We start from the raw sequence: 10,618 nt of genomic DNA, 5'->3' as shown, positions 1-10,618 counted from the left end.
TCACACATCCCCGCACTCAGGGCTACGCCCTGAGCACGGAAAACCGACTCCCAGCTCGATCCGACGCTCCTAGCGAAACTTGAAAAATCAATGGGAGTCTATGGCAGCTATAGGAAGGGGAGGGGCCAGGGCCACCAAACTCGGTGGAGACCTGGAGGGGGTCGAGACATGTATACACACCGAGTTTGGTCAGGATGGCACGTGTACTTTTTGACTTACAGAGCTTGCTCACTTTTTTTTTTATATGGGTGTCAATGGCAGCTATGTCAACGGAATGAGCTACAGCCACCAAACTTACAGGGAACCTGGGTCCCCTCCATGGGTCTCTCGAGGCCAAGTATGGGCCCCATACCTCAAATACTTTTTGACTTATTGAGCTTGCTCATCCGACTTTTCTGGTTTTCATCCTATATCCTAACCCTAACCCTAACCCTAACCCTAACCCTAACCCTAACCCTAACCCCTAACCCTAACCCTAACCCTTACCCTTCACTTACCCTAACCAAACACAAGATTCTTCACTTAACCTAACCTCACCCAAGATTCTTCACTTACCCTAACCAAACACAAGATTCTTCACTTAACCTAACCTCACCCAAGATTCTTCACTTACCCTAACCAAACACAAGATTCTTCACTTAACCTAACCTCACAGGAGTAAGAACGTCTCACAAAAACCTCTCCCAGGAACACTCTCCAGGCACTCGGGACACTCCAAAACACACTCTGGTAAGGTTCCCACAAGTACCTATTTTCACAACACTTTGGGCAATTTTCAGGATTTTCACCAACACTGGCCGCACTCAGGGCTACGCCCTGAGCACGGACGAGGCACCTGCCGCACTCAGGGCTTCGCCCTGAGCACGGAAGACACTCCAACAACTCCAATTTTACTTCACCCAGGAACACTCTCCAGGCACTCGGGACACTCCAAAACACACTCTGGTAAGGTTCCCACAAGTACCTATTTTCACAACACTTTGGGCAATTTTCAGGATTTTCACCAACACTGGCCGCACTCAGGGCTACGCCCTGAGCACGGACGAGGCACCTGCCGCACTCAGGGCTACGCCCTGAGCACGGACGAGGCACCTGCCGCACTCAGGGCTTCGCCCTGAGCACGGAAGACACTCCAACAACTCCAATTTTACTTCACCCAGGAACACTCTCCACGCACTCGGGACACTCCAAAACACACTCTGGTAAGGTTCCCACAAGTACCTATTTTCACAACACTTAGTGCGATTTTCACCATTTTCACACATCCACCAACCCTGGCATATCACACATCCCCGCACTCAGGGCTACGCCCTGAGCACGGAAAACCGACTCCCAGCTCGATCCGACGCTCCTAGCGAAACTTGAAAAATCAATGGGAGTCTATGGCAGCTATAGGAAGGGGAGGGGCCAGGGCCACCAAACTCGGTGGAGACCTGGAGGGGGTCGAGACATGTATACACACCGAGTTTGGTAACTGTACACCTTATGGTTCGGGAGTTATAGAGAGTGTACCCTTTTTTCAAATGTATGGGAGTCAATGGCAGCTATGTCAACGGAACGAGCCACACCCACCAAACTTTAATAGAATGTGGGTCCCCCCCATGGGCCCCTCTGGGCCCAGTATGGGCCCCCTACCTCAAATACTTTTTGAGTTATTGAGAGTGTACCATCGACTTTTCTGGTTTTCATCCTATATCCTAACCCTAACCCTAACCCTAACCCTAACCCTAACCCTAACCCTAACCCTAACCCTAACCCTTACCCTAACCCTAACCCTTACCCTACCCTAACCCTAACCCTAACCCTAACCCTAACCCTATTTTCACAACACTTTGTGCAATTTTCAGGATTTTCACCAACACTGGCCGCACTCAGGGCTTCGCCCTGAGCACGGACAACGCACACTGGCCGCACTCAGGGCTTCGCCCTGAGCGCGGACAACGCACGGACAATGCACCCTGGCCGCACTCAGGGCTACGCCCTGAGCACGGACGAGGCACCTGCCGCACTCAGGGCTTTGCCCTGAGCACGGAAGACACTCCAACAACTCCAATTTTACTTCACCCAGGAACACTCTCCAGGCACTCGGGACACTCCAAAACACACTCTGGTAAGGTTCCCCCAAGTACATATTTTCACAACACTTTGTGCAATTTTCAGGATTTTCACCAACACTGGCCGCACTCAGGGCTACGCCCTGAGCACGGACGAGGCACCTGCCGCACTCAGGGCTACGCCCTGAGCACGGACGAGGCACCTGCCGCACTCAGGGCTTCGCCCTGAGCACGGAAGACACTCCAACAACTCCAATTTTACTACACCCAGGAACACTCTCCAGGCACTCGGGACACTCCAAAACACACTCTGGTAAGGTTCCCCAAAGTACATATTTTCACAACACTTTGTGCAATTTTCAGGATTTTCACCAACACTGGCCGCACTCAGGGCTTCGCCCTGAGCACGGACAACGCACACTGGCCGCACTCAGGGCTTCGCCCTGAGCACGGACAACGCACGGACAATGCACCCTGGCCGCACTCAGGGCTACGCCCTGAGCACGGACGAGGCACCTGCCGCACTCAGGGCTTCGCCCTGAGCACGGAAGACACTCCAACAACTCCAATTTTACTTCACCCAGGAACACTCTCCAGGCACTCGGGACACTCCAAAACACACTCTGGTAAGGTTCCCACAAGTACCTATTTTCACAACACTTAGTGCGATTTTCACCATTTTCACACATCCACCAACCCTGGCATATCACACATCCCCGCACTCAGGGCTACGCCCTGAGCACGGAAAACCGACTCCCAGCTCGATCCGACGCTCCTAGCGAAACTTGAAAAATCAATGGGAGTCTATGGCAGCTATAGGAAGGGGAGGGGCCAGGGCCACCAAACTCGGTGGAGACCTGGAGGGGGTCGAGACATGTATACACACCGAGTTTGGTAACTGTACACCTTATGGTTCGGGAGTTATAGAGAGTGTACCCTTTTTTCAAATGTATGGGAGTCAATGGCAGCTATGTCAACGGAACGAGCCACACCCACCAAACTTTAATAGAATGTGGGTCCCCCCCATGGGCCCCTCTGGGCCCAGTATGGGCCCCCTACCTCAAATACTTTTTGAGTTATTGAGAGTGTACCATCGACTTTTCTGGTTTTCATCCTATATCCTAACCCTAACCCTAATGGCAGGTGGTGAGATACAAAAAAAGACACAGGGAGCGTCCCCCTGCCCACACAAATTTTGTTGGAATGGGAAGAGGGAAGGACCGTGCAGCCCCTGTTCCCTTTAGGGAGCAGGCTAGAACATTTATCCCTAACCCTAACCCTAACCCTAACCCTAACCCTAATGGCAGGTGGTGAGATACAAAAAAAGACACAGGGAGCGTCCCCCTGCCCACACAAATTTTGTTGGAATGGGAAGAGGGAAGGACCGTGCAGCCCCTGTTCCCTTTAGGGAGCAGGCTAGAACATTTATCCCTAACCCTAACCCTAACCCTAACCCTAACCCTAACCCTAACCCTCTCCAGGCACTCGGGACACTCCAAAACACACTCTGGTAAGGTTCCCACAAGTACCTATTTTCACAACACTTTGGGCAATTTTCAGGATTTTCACCAACACTGGCCGCACTCAGGGCTACGCCCTGAGCACGGACGAGGCACCTGCCGCACTCAGGGCTACGCCCTGAGCACGGACGAGGCACCTGCCGCACTCAGGGCTTCGCCCTGAGCACGGAAGACACTCCAACAACTCCAATTTTACTTCACCCAGGAACACTCTCCACGCACTCGGGACACTCCAAAACACACTCTGGTAAGGTTCCCACAAGTACCTATTTTCACAACACTTTGGGCAATTTTCAGGATTTTCACCAACACTGGCCGCACTCAGGGCTACGCCCTGAGCACGGACGAGGCACCTGCCGCACTCAGGGCTACGCCCTGAGCACGGACGAGGCACCTGCCGCACTCAGGGCTTCGCCCTGAGCACGGAAGACACTCCAACAACTCCAATTTTACTTCACCCAGGAACACTCTCCACGCACTCGGGACACTCCAAAACACACTCTGGTAAGGTTCCCACAAGTACCTATTTTCACAACACTTAGTGCGATTTTCACCATTTTCACACATCCACCAACCCTGGCATATCACACATCCCCGCACTCAGGGCTACGCCCTGAGCACGGAAAACCGACTCCCAGCTCGATCCGACGCTCCTAGCGAAACTTGAAAAATCAATGGGAGTCTATGGCAGCTATAGGAAGGGGAGGGGCCAGGGCCACCAAACTCGGTGGAGACCTGGAGGGGGTCGAGACATGTATACACACCGAGTTTGGTCAGCTTGCCGCTTATACTTTGGAAGTTATCGAGCTTGTCCGAACTCGTCCGATGAATGGGAGTCAATGGCAGCTATGTCTTAGGAAGGGGCCACAGCCACCAAACTTGCAGGGTACGTGGGTCCCCTCAGACGATCTCTCGAGGCCAAGTATGGGCCCCATACCTCAAATACTTTTTGAGTTATCGAGCTTGTCCGAACGCGTTTTCTGGTTTTCATCCTATATCCTACCCTAACCCTTACCCTTACCCCTAACCCTAACCCTAACCCTTACCCTACCCTAACCCTAACCCTAACCCTAACCCTAACCCTAACCCTGGTTTTCATCCTATATCCTAACCCTAACCCTCATCCTATATCCTACCCTAACCCCTAACCCTAACCCTAACCCTTACCCTACCCTACCCTAACCCTTACCCTAACCCTAACCCTAACCCTAACCCTACCCTAACCCTTACCCTAACCCTAACCCTACCCTTACCCTAACCAAACACAAGATTCTTCACTTAACCTAACCTCACAGGAGTAAGAACGTCTCACAAAAACCTCTCCCAGGAACACTCTCCAGGCACTCGGGACACTCCAAAACACACTCTGGTAAGGTTCCCACAAGTACCTATTTTCACAACACTTTGGGCAATTTTCAGGATTTTCACCAACACTGGCCGCACTCAGGGCTACGCCCTGAGCACGGACGAGGCACCTGCCGCACTCAGGGCTTCGCCCTGAGCACGGAAGACACTCCAACAACTCCAATTTTACTACACCCAGGAACACTCTCCAGGCACTCGGGACACTCCAAAACACACTCTGGTAAGGTTCCCCAAAGTACATATTTTCACAACACTTTGTGCAATTTTCAGGATTTTCACCAACACTGGCCGCACTCAGGGCTTCGCCCTGAGCACGGACAACGCACACTGGCCGCACTCAGGGCTTCGCCCTGAGCACGGACAACGCACGGACAATGCACCCTGGCCGCACTCAGGGCTACGCCCTGAGCACGGACGAGGCACCTGCCGCACTCAGGGCTTCGCCCTGAGCACGGAAGACACTCCAACAACTCCAATTTTACTTCACCCAGGAACACTCTCCAGGCACTCGGGACACTCCAAAACACACTCTGGTAAGGTTCCCACAAGTACCTATTTTCACAACACTTAGTGCAATTTTCACCATTTTCACACATCCACCAACCCTGTCATATCACACATCCCCGCACTCAGGGCTACGCCCTGAGCACGGAAAACCGACTCCCAGCTCGATCCGACGCTCCTAGCGAAACTTGAAAAATCAATGGGAGTCTATGGCAGCTATAGGAAGGGGAGGGGCCAGGGCCACCAAACTCGGTGGAGACCTGGAGGGGGTCGAGACATGTATACACACCAAGTTTCAGCCCAAGAACCCTTACCGTTCGGGACTTACAGAGAGTGAACCGTTTTTTTTTTATATGGGTGTCAATGGCAGCTAGGTCAAGGGAATGAGCTACAGCCACCAAACTTACAGGGTACCTGGGTACCCTCCACGAGTACCTCGAGGCCAAGTATGGGCCCCATAAGTATTTTACTTTTTGACTTACAGAGAGTGAACCACTGACTTTTCTGGTTTTCATCCTATATCCTAACCCTAACCCTTACCCTAACCCTAACCCTAACCCTTACCCCTTACCCTAACCCTAACCCTAACCCTTACCCTACCCCTTACCCTAACCCTCTGAGCTGAAACTGAAAATCTGACTTGATTTCATTCCTAATACAAGAGCTCCATCCAGGGGATTTTGCATGAACTGCATCTGCACCGATATGGCACCAAAAGTGCCCAAATGGCCCATTCAAAGGAATACCGAGGTGACAAATAAGCTCTTGCAGCCACTTAGGCATAGTGGCAGAACACGGCGGTGTCAAAGCCTATGGGAAAATTTTGCCACTTCGGACCGTGACCCTAACCCTATCCTAACCCTTACCCTAACCTATTTTCACAACACTTTGGGCAATTTTCAGGATTTTCACCAACACTGGCCGCACTCAGGGCTACGCCCTGAGCACGGACGAGGCACCTGCCGCACTCAGGGCTACGCCCTGAGCACGGACGAGGCACCTGCCGCACTCAGGGCTTCGCCCTGAGCACGGAAGACACTCCAACAACTCCAATTTTACTTCACCCAGGAACACTCTCCAGGCACTCGGGACACTCCAAAACACACTCTGGTAAGGTTCCCACAAGTACCCCAAACTACAACACTTAGAGCAATTTTTACTGTTTTCGGCAACTCAACAAACCAGGTCAAATGACATGTCTGCGGACTCGGGGGGACGTGCTGAGCACGGAGAACCGACTCCCAGATCGATCCGACGCTCCTAGCGAAACTTCAAAAATGAATGGGTGTCTATGGCAGCTATAGGAAGGGGAGGGGCCAGGACCCCCAAACCTGGTGGGTACCTCGGGGGGGCGGGGGGGTGAATACACACCAGGTTTGGTAAGCTTGGGACTTACACTTTGGAAGTTACGGAGCTCGGGTCGTTTTTTTTTTGAATGGGTGTCAATGGCAGCTATGTGAAGGGGAGGGGCCACACCCACCAAACTTTAATAGAATGTGGGTCCCCCCCATGGGTCCCTCTGGGCCCAGTATGGTCCCCCTCGCTCTTATACTTTTTGACTTACCGAGCTCGGGTCGTCGACTTTTCTGGTTTTCATCCTATATCCTTACCCTAACCCTAACCCTAACCCTAACCCTACCCTACCCGAACGCGTTTTCTGGTTTTCATCCTATATCCTAACCCTAACCCTTACCCTTACCCTAACCCTAACCCTAACCCCTAACCCTAACCCTAACCAAACACAAGATTCTTCACTTAACCTAACCTCACAGGAGTAAGAACGTCTCACAAAAACCTCTCCCAGGAACACTCTCCAGGCACTCGGGACACTCCAAAACACACTCTGGTAAGGTTCCCACAAGTACCTATTTTCACAACACTTTGGGCAATTTTCAGGATTTTCACCAACACTGGCCGCACTCAGGGCTACGCCCTGAGCACGGACGAGGCACCTGCCGCACTCAGGGCTTCGCCCTGAGCACGGAAGACACTCCAACAACTCCAATTTTACTACACCCAGGAACACTCTCCAGGCACTCGGGACACTCCAAAACACACTCTGGTAAGGTTCCCCCAAGTACATATTTTCACAACACTTTGGGCAATTTTCAGGATTTTCACCAACACTGGCCGCACTCAGGGCTACGCCCTGAGCACGGACGAGGCACCTGCCGCACTCAGGGCTACGCCCTGAGCACGGACGAGGCACCTGCCGCACTCAGGGCTTCGCCCTGAGCACGGAAGACACTCCAACAACTCCAATTTTACTTCACCCAGGAACACTCTCCACGCACTCGGGACACTCCAAAACACACTCTGGTAAGGTTCCCACAAGTACCTATTTTCACAACACTTAGTGCGATTTTCACCATTTTCACACATCCACCAACCCTGGCATATCACACATCCCCGCACTCAGGGCTACGCCCTGAGCACGGAAAACCGACTCCCAGCTCGATCCGACGCTCCTATCGAAACTTGAAAAATCAATGGGAGTCTATGGCAGCTATAGGAAGGGGAGGGGCCAGGGCCACCAAACTTTCAGGGAAGGTGGGTGGGGTCGAGACATGTATACACACCGAGTTTGGTAACTGTACACCTTATGGTTCGGGAGTTATAGAGAGTGTACCCTTTTTTCAAATGTATGGGAGTCAATGGCAGCTATGTCAACGGAACGAGCCACACCCACCAAACTTTAATAGAATGTGGGTCCCCCCCATGGGCCCCTCTGGGCCCAGTATGGGCCCCCTACCTCAAATACTTTTTGAGTTATTGAGAGTGTACCATCGACTTTTCTGGTTTTCATCCTATATCCTAACCCTAACCCATTTTGCCACTTCGGACCGTGACCCTAACCCTAACCCTACCCTAACCCTAACCCTTACCCTAACCCTAACCCTAACCCTTACCCATCCTATATCCTAACCCTTACCCTTACCTCACCCAAGATTCTTCACTTACCCTAACCCTAAACACAAGATTCTTCACTTAACCTAACCTCACAGGAGTAAGAACGTCTCACAAAAACCTCTCCCAGGAACACTCTCCAGGCACTCGGGACACTCCAAAACACACTCTGGTAAGGTTCCCACAAGTACCTATTTTCACAACACTTTGGGCAATTTTCAGGATTTTCACCAACACTGGCCGCACTCAGGGCTACGCCCTGAGCACGGACGAGGCACCTGCCGCACTCAGGGCTACGCCCTGAGCACGGACGAGGCACCTGCCGCACTCAGGGCTTCGCCCTGAGCACGGAAGACACTCCAACAACTCCAATTTTACTTCACCCAGGAACACTCTCCAGGCACTCGGGACACTCCAAAACACACTCTGGTAAGGTTCCCACAAGTACCTATTTTCACAACACTTAGTGCGATTTTCACCATTTTCACACATCCACCAACCCTGGCATATCACACATCCCCGCACTCAGGGCTACGCCCTGAGCACGGAAAACCGACTCCCAGCTCGATCCGACGCTCCTAGCGAAACTTGAAAAATCAATGGGAGTCTATGGCAGCTATAGGAAGGGGAGGGGCCAGGGCCACCAAACTCGGTGGAGACCTGGAGGGGGTCGAGACATGTATACACACCGAGTTTGGTCAGGATGGCACGTGTACTTTTTGACTTACAGAGCTTGCTCACTTTTTTTTTTATATGGGTGTCAATGGCAGCTATGTCAACGGAATGAGCTACAGCCACCAAACTTACAGGGAACCTGGGTCCCCTCCATGGGTCTCTCGAGGCCAAGTATGGGCCCCATACCTCAAATACTTTTTGACTTATTGAGCTTGCTCATCCGACTTTTCTGGTTTTCATCCTATATCCTAACCCTAACCCTAACCCTACCCTACCCGAACGCGTTTTCTGGTTTTCATCCTATATCCTAACCCTAACCCTTACCCTTACCCTAACCCTAACCCTAACCCCTAACCCTAACCCTAACCAAACACAAGATTCTTCACTTAACCTAACCTCACAGGAGTAAGAACGTCTCACAAAAACCTCTCCCAGGAACACTCTCCAGGCACTCGGGACACTCCAAAACACACTCTGGTAAGGTTCCCACAAGTACCTATTTTCACAACACTTTGGGCAATTTTCAGGATTTTCACCAACACTGGCCGCACTCAGGGCTACGCCCTGAGCACGGACGAGGCACCTGCCGCACTCAGGGCTTCGCCCTGAGCACGGAAGACACTCCAACAACTCCAATTTTACTACACCCAGGAACACTCTCCAGGCACTCGGGACACTCCAAAACACACTCTGGTAAGGTTCCCCCAAGTACATATTTTCACAACACTTTGGGCAATTTTCAGGATTTTCACCAACACTGGCCGCACTCAGGGCTACGCCCTGAGCACGGACGAGGCACCTGCCGCACTCAGGGCTACGCCCTGAGCACGGACGAGGCACCTGCCGCACTCAGGGCTTCGCCCTGAGCACGGAAGACACTCCAACAACTCCAATTTTACTTCACCCAGGAACACTCTCCACGCACTCGGGACACTCCAAAACACACTCTGGTAAGGTTCCCACAAGTACCTATTTTCACAACACTTAGTGCGATTTTCACCATTTTCACACATCCACCAACCCTGGCATATCACACATCCCCGCACTCAGGGCTACGCCCTGAGCACGGAAAACCGACTCCCAGCTCGATCCGACGCTCCTATCGAAACTTGAAAAATCAATGGGAGTCTATGGCAGCTATAGGAAGGGGAGGGGCCAGGGCCACCAAACTTTCAGGGAAGGTGGGTGGGGTCGAGACATGTATACACACCGAGTTTGGTAACTGTACACCTTATGGTTCGGGAGTTATAGAGAGTGTACCCTTTTTTCAAATGTATGGGAGTCAATGGCAGCTATGTCAACGGAACGAGCCACACCCACCAAACTTTAATAGAATGTGGGTCCCCCCCATGGGCCCCTCTGGGCCCAGTATGGGCCCCCTACCTCAAATACTTTTTGAGTTATTGAGAGTGTACCATCGACTTTTCTGGTTTTCATCCTATATCCTAACCCTAACCCATTTTGCCACTTCGGACCGTGACCCTAACCCTAACCCTACCCTAACCCTAACCCTTACCCTAACCCTAACCCTAACCCTTACCCATCCTATATCCTAACCCTTACCCTTACCTCACCCAAGATTCTTCACTTACC

The 10,618-nt window shown here is 52.0% G+C and overlaps 1 long non-coding RNA gene across 1 annotated transcript; it reads left to right on the top strand.

The window, feature by feature from the left end:
- Nucleotides 1-5,677: 5,677 nt before the first annotated feature.
- Nucleotides 5,678-6,904, top strand: LOC116725054 (uncharacterized). The gene is made up of 2 exons (XR_004340307.1): nt 5,678-5,735; nt 6,818-6,904. It is a non-coding gene; the product is annotated as an uncharacterized LOC116725054 (long non-coding RNA).
- Nucleotides 6,905-10,618: the final 3,714 nt, after the last annotated feature.

Source organism: Xiphophorus hellerii, chromosome 8 (genome assembly GCF_003331165.1).
Source record: "Xiphophorus hellerii strain 12219 chromosome 8, Xiphophorus_hellerii-4.1, whole genome shotgun sequence".
In the NCBI taxonomy this organism is placed as follows: Eukaryota; Metazoa; Chordata; class Actinopteri; order Cyprinodontiformes; family Poeciliidae; genus Xiphophorus; species Xiphophorus hellerii.
This window is presented reverse-complemented; position numbering and strand designations above follow the sequence as displayed.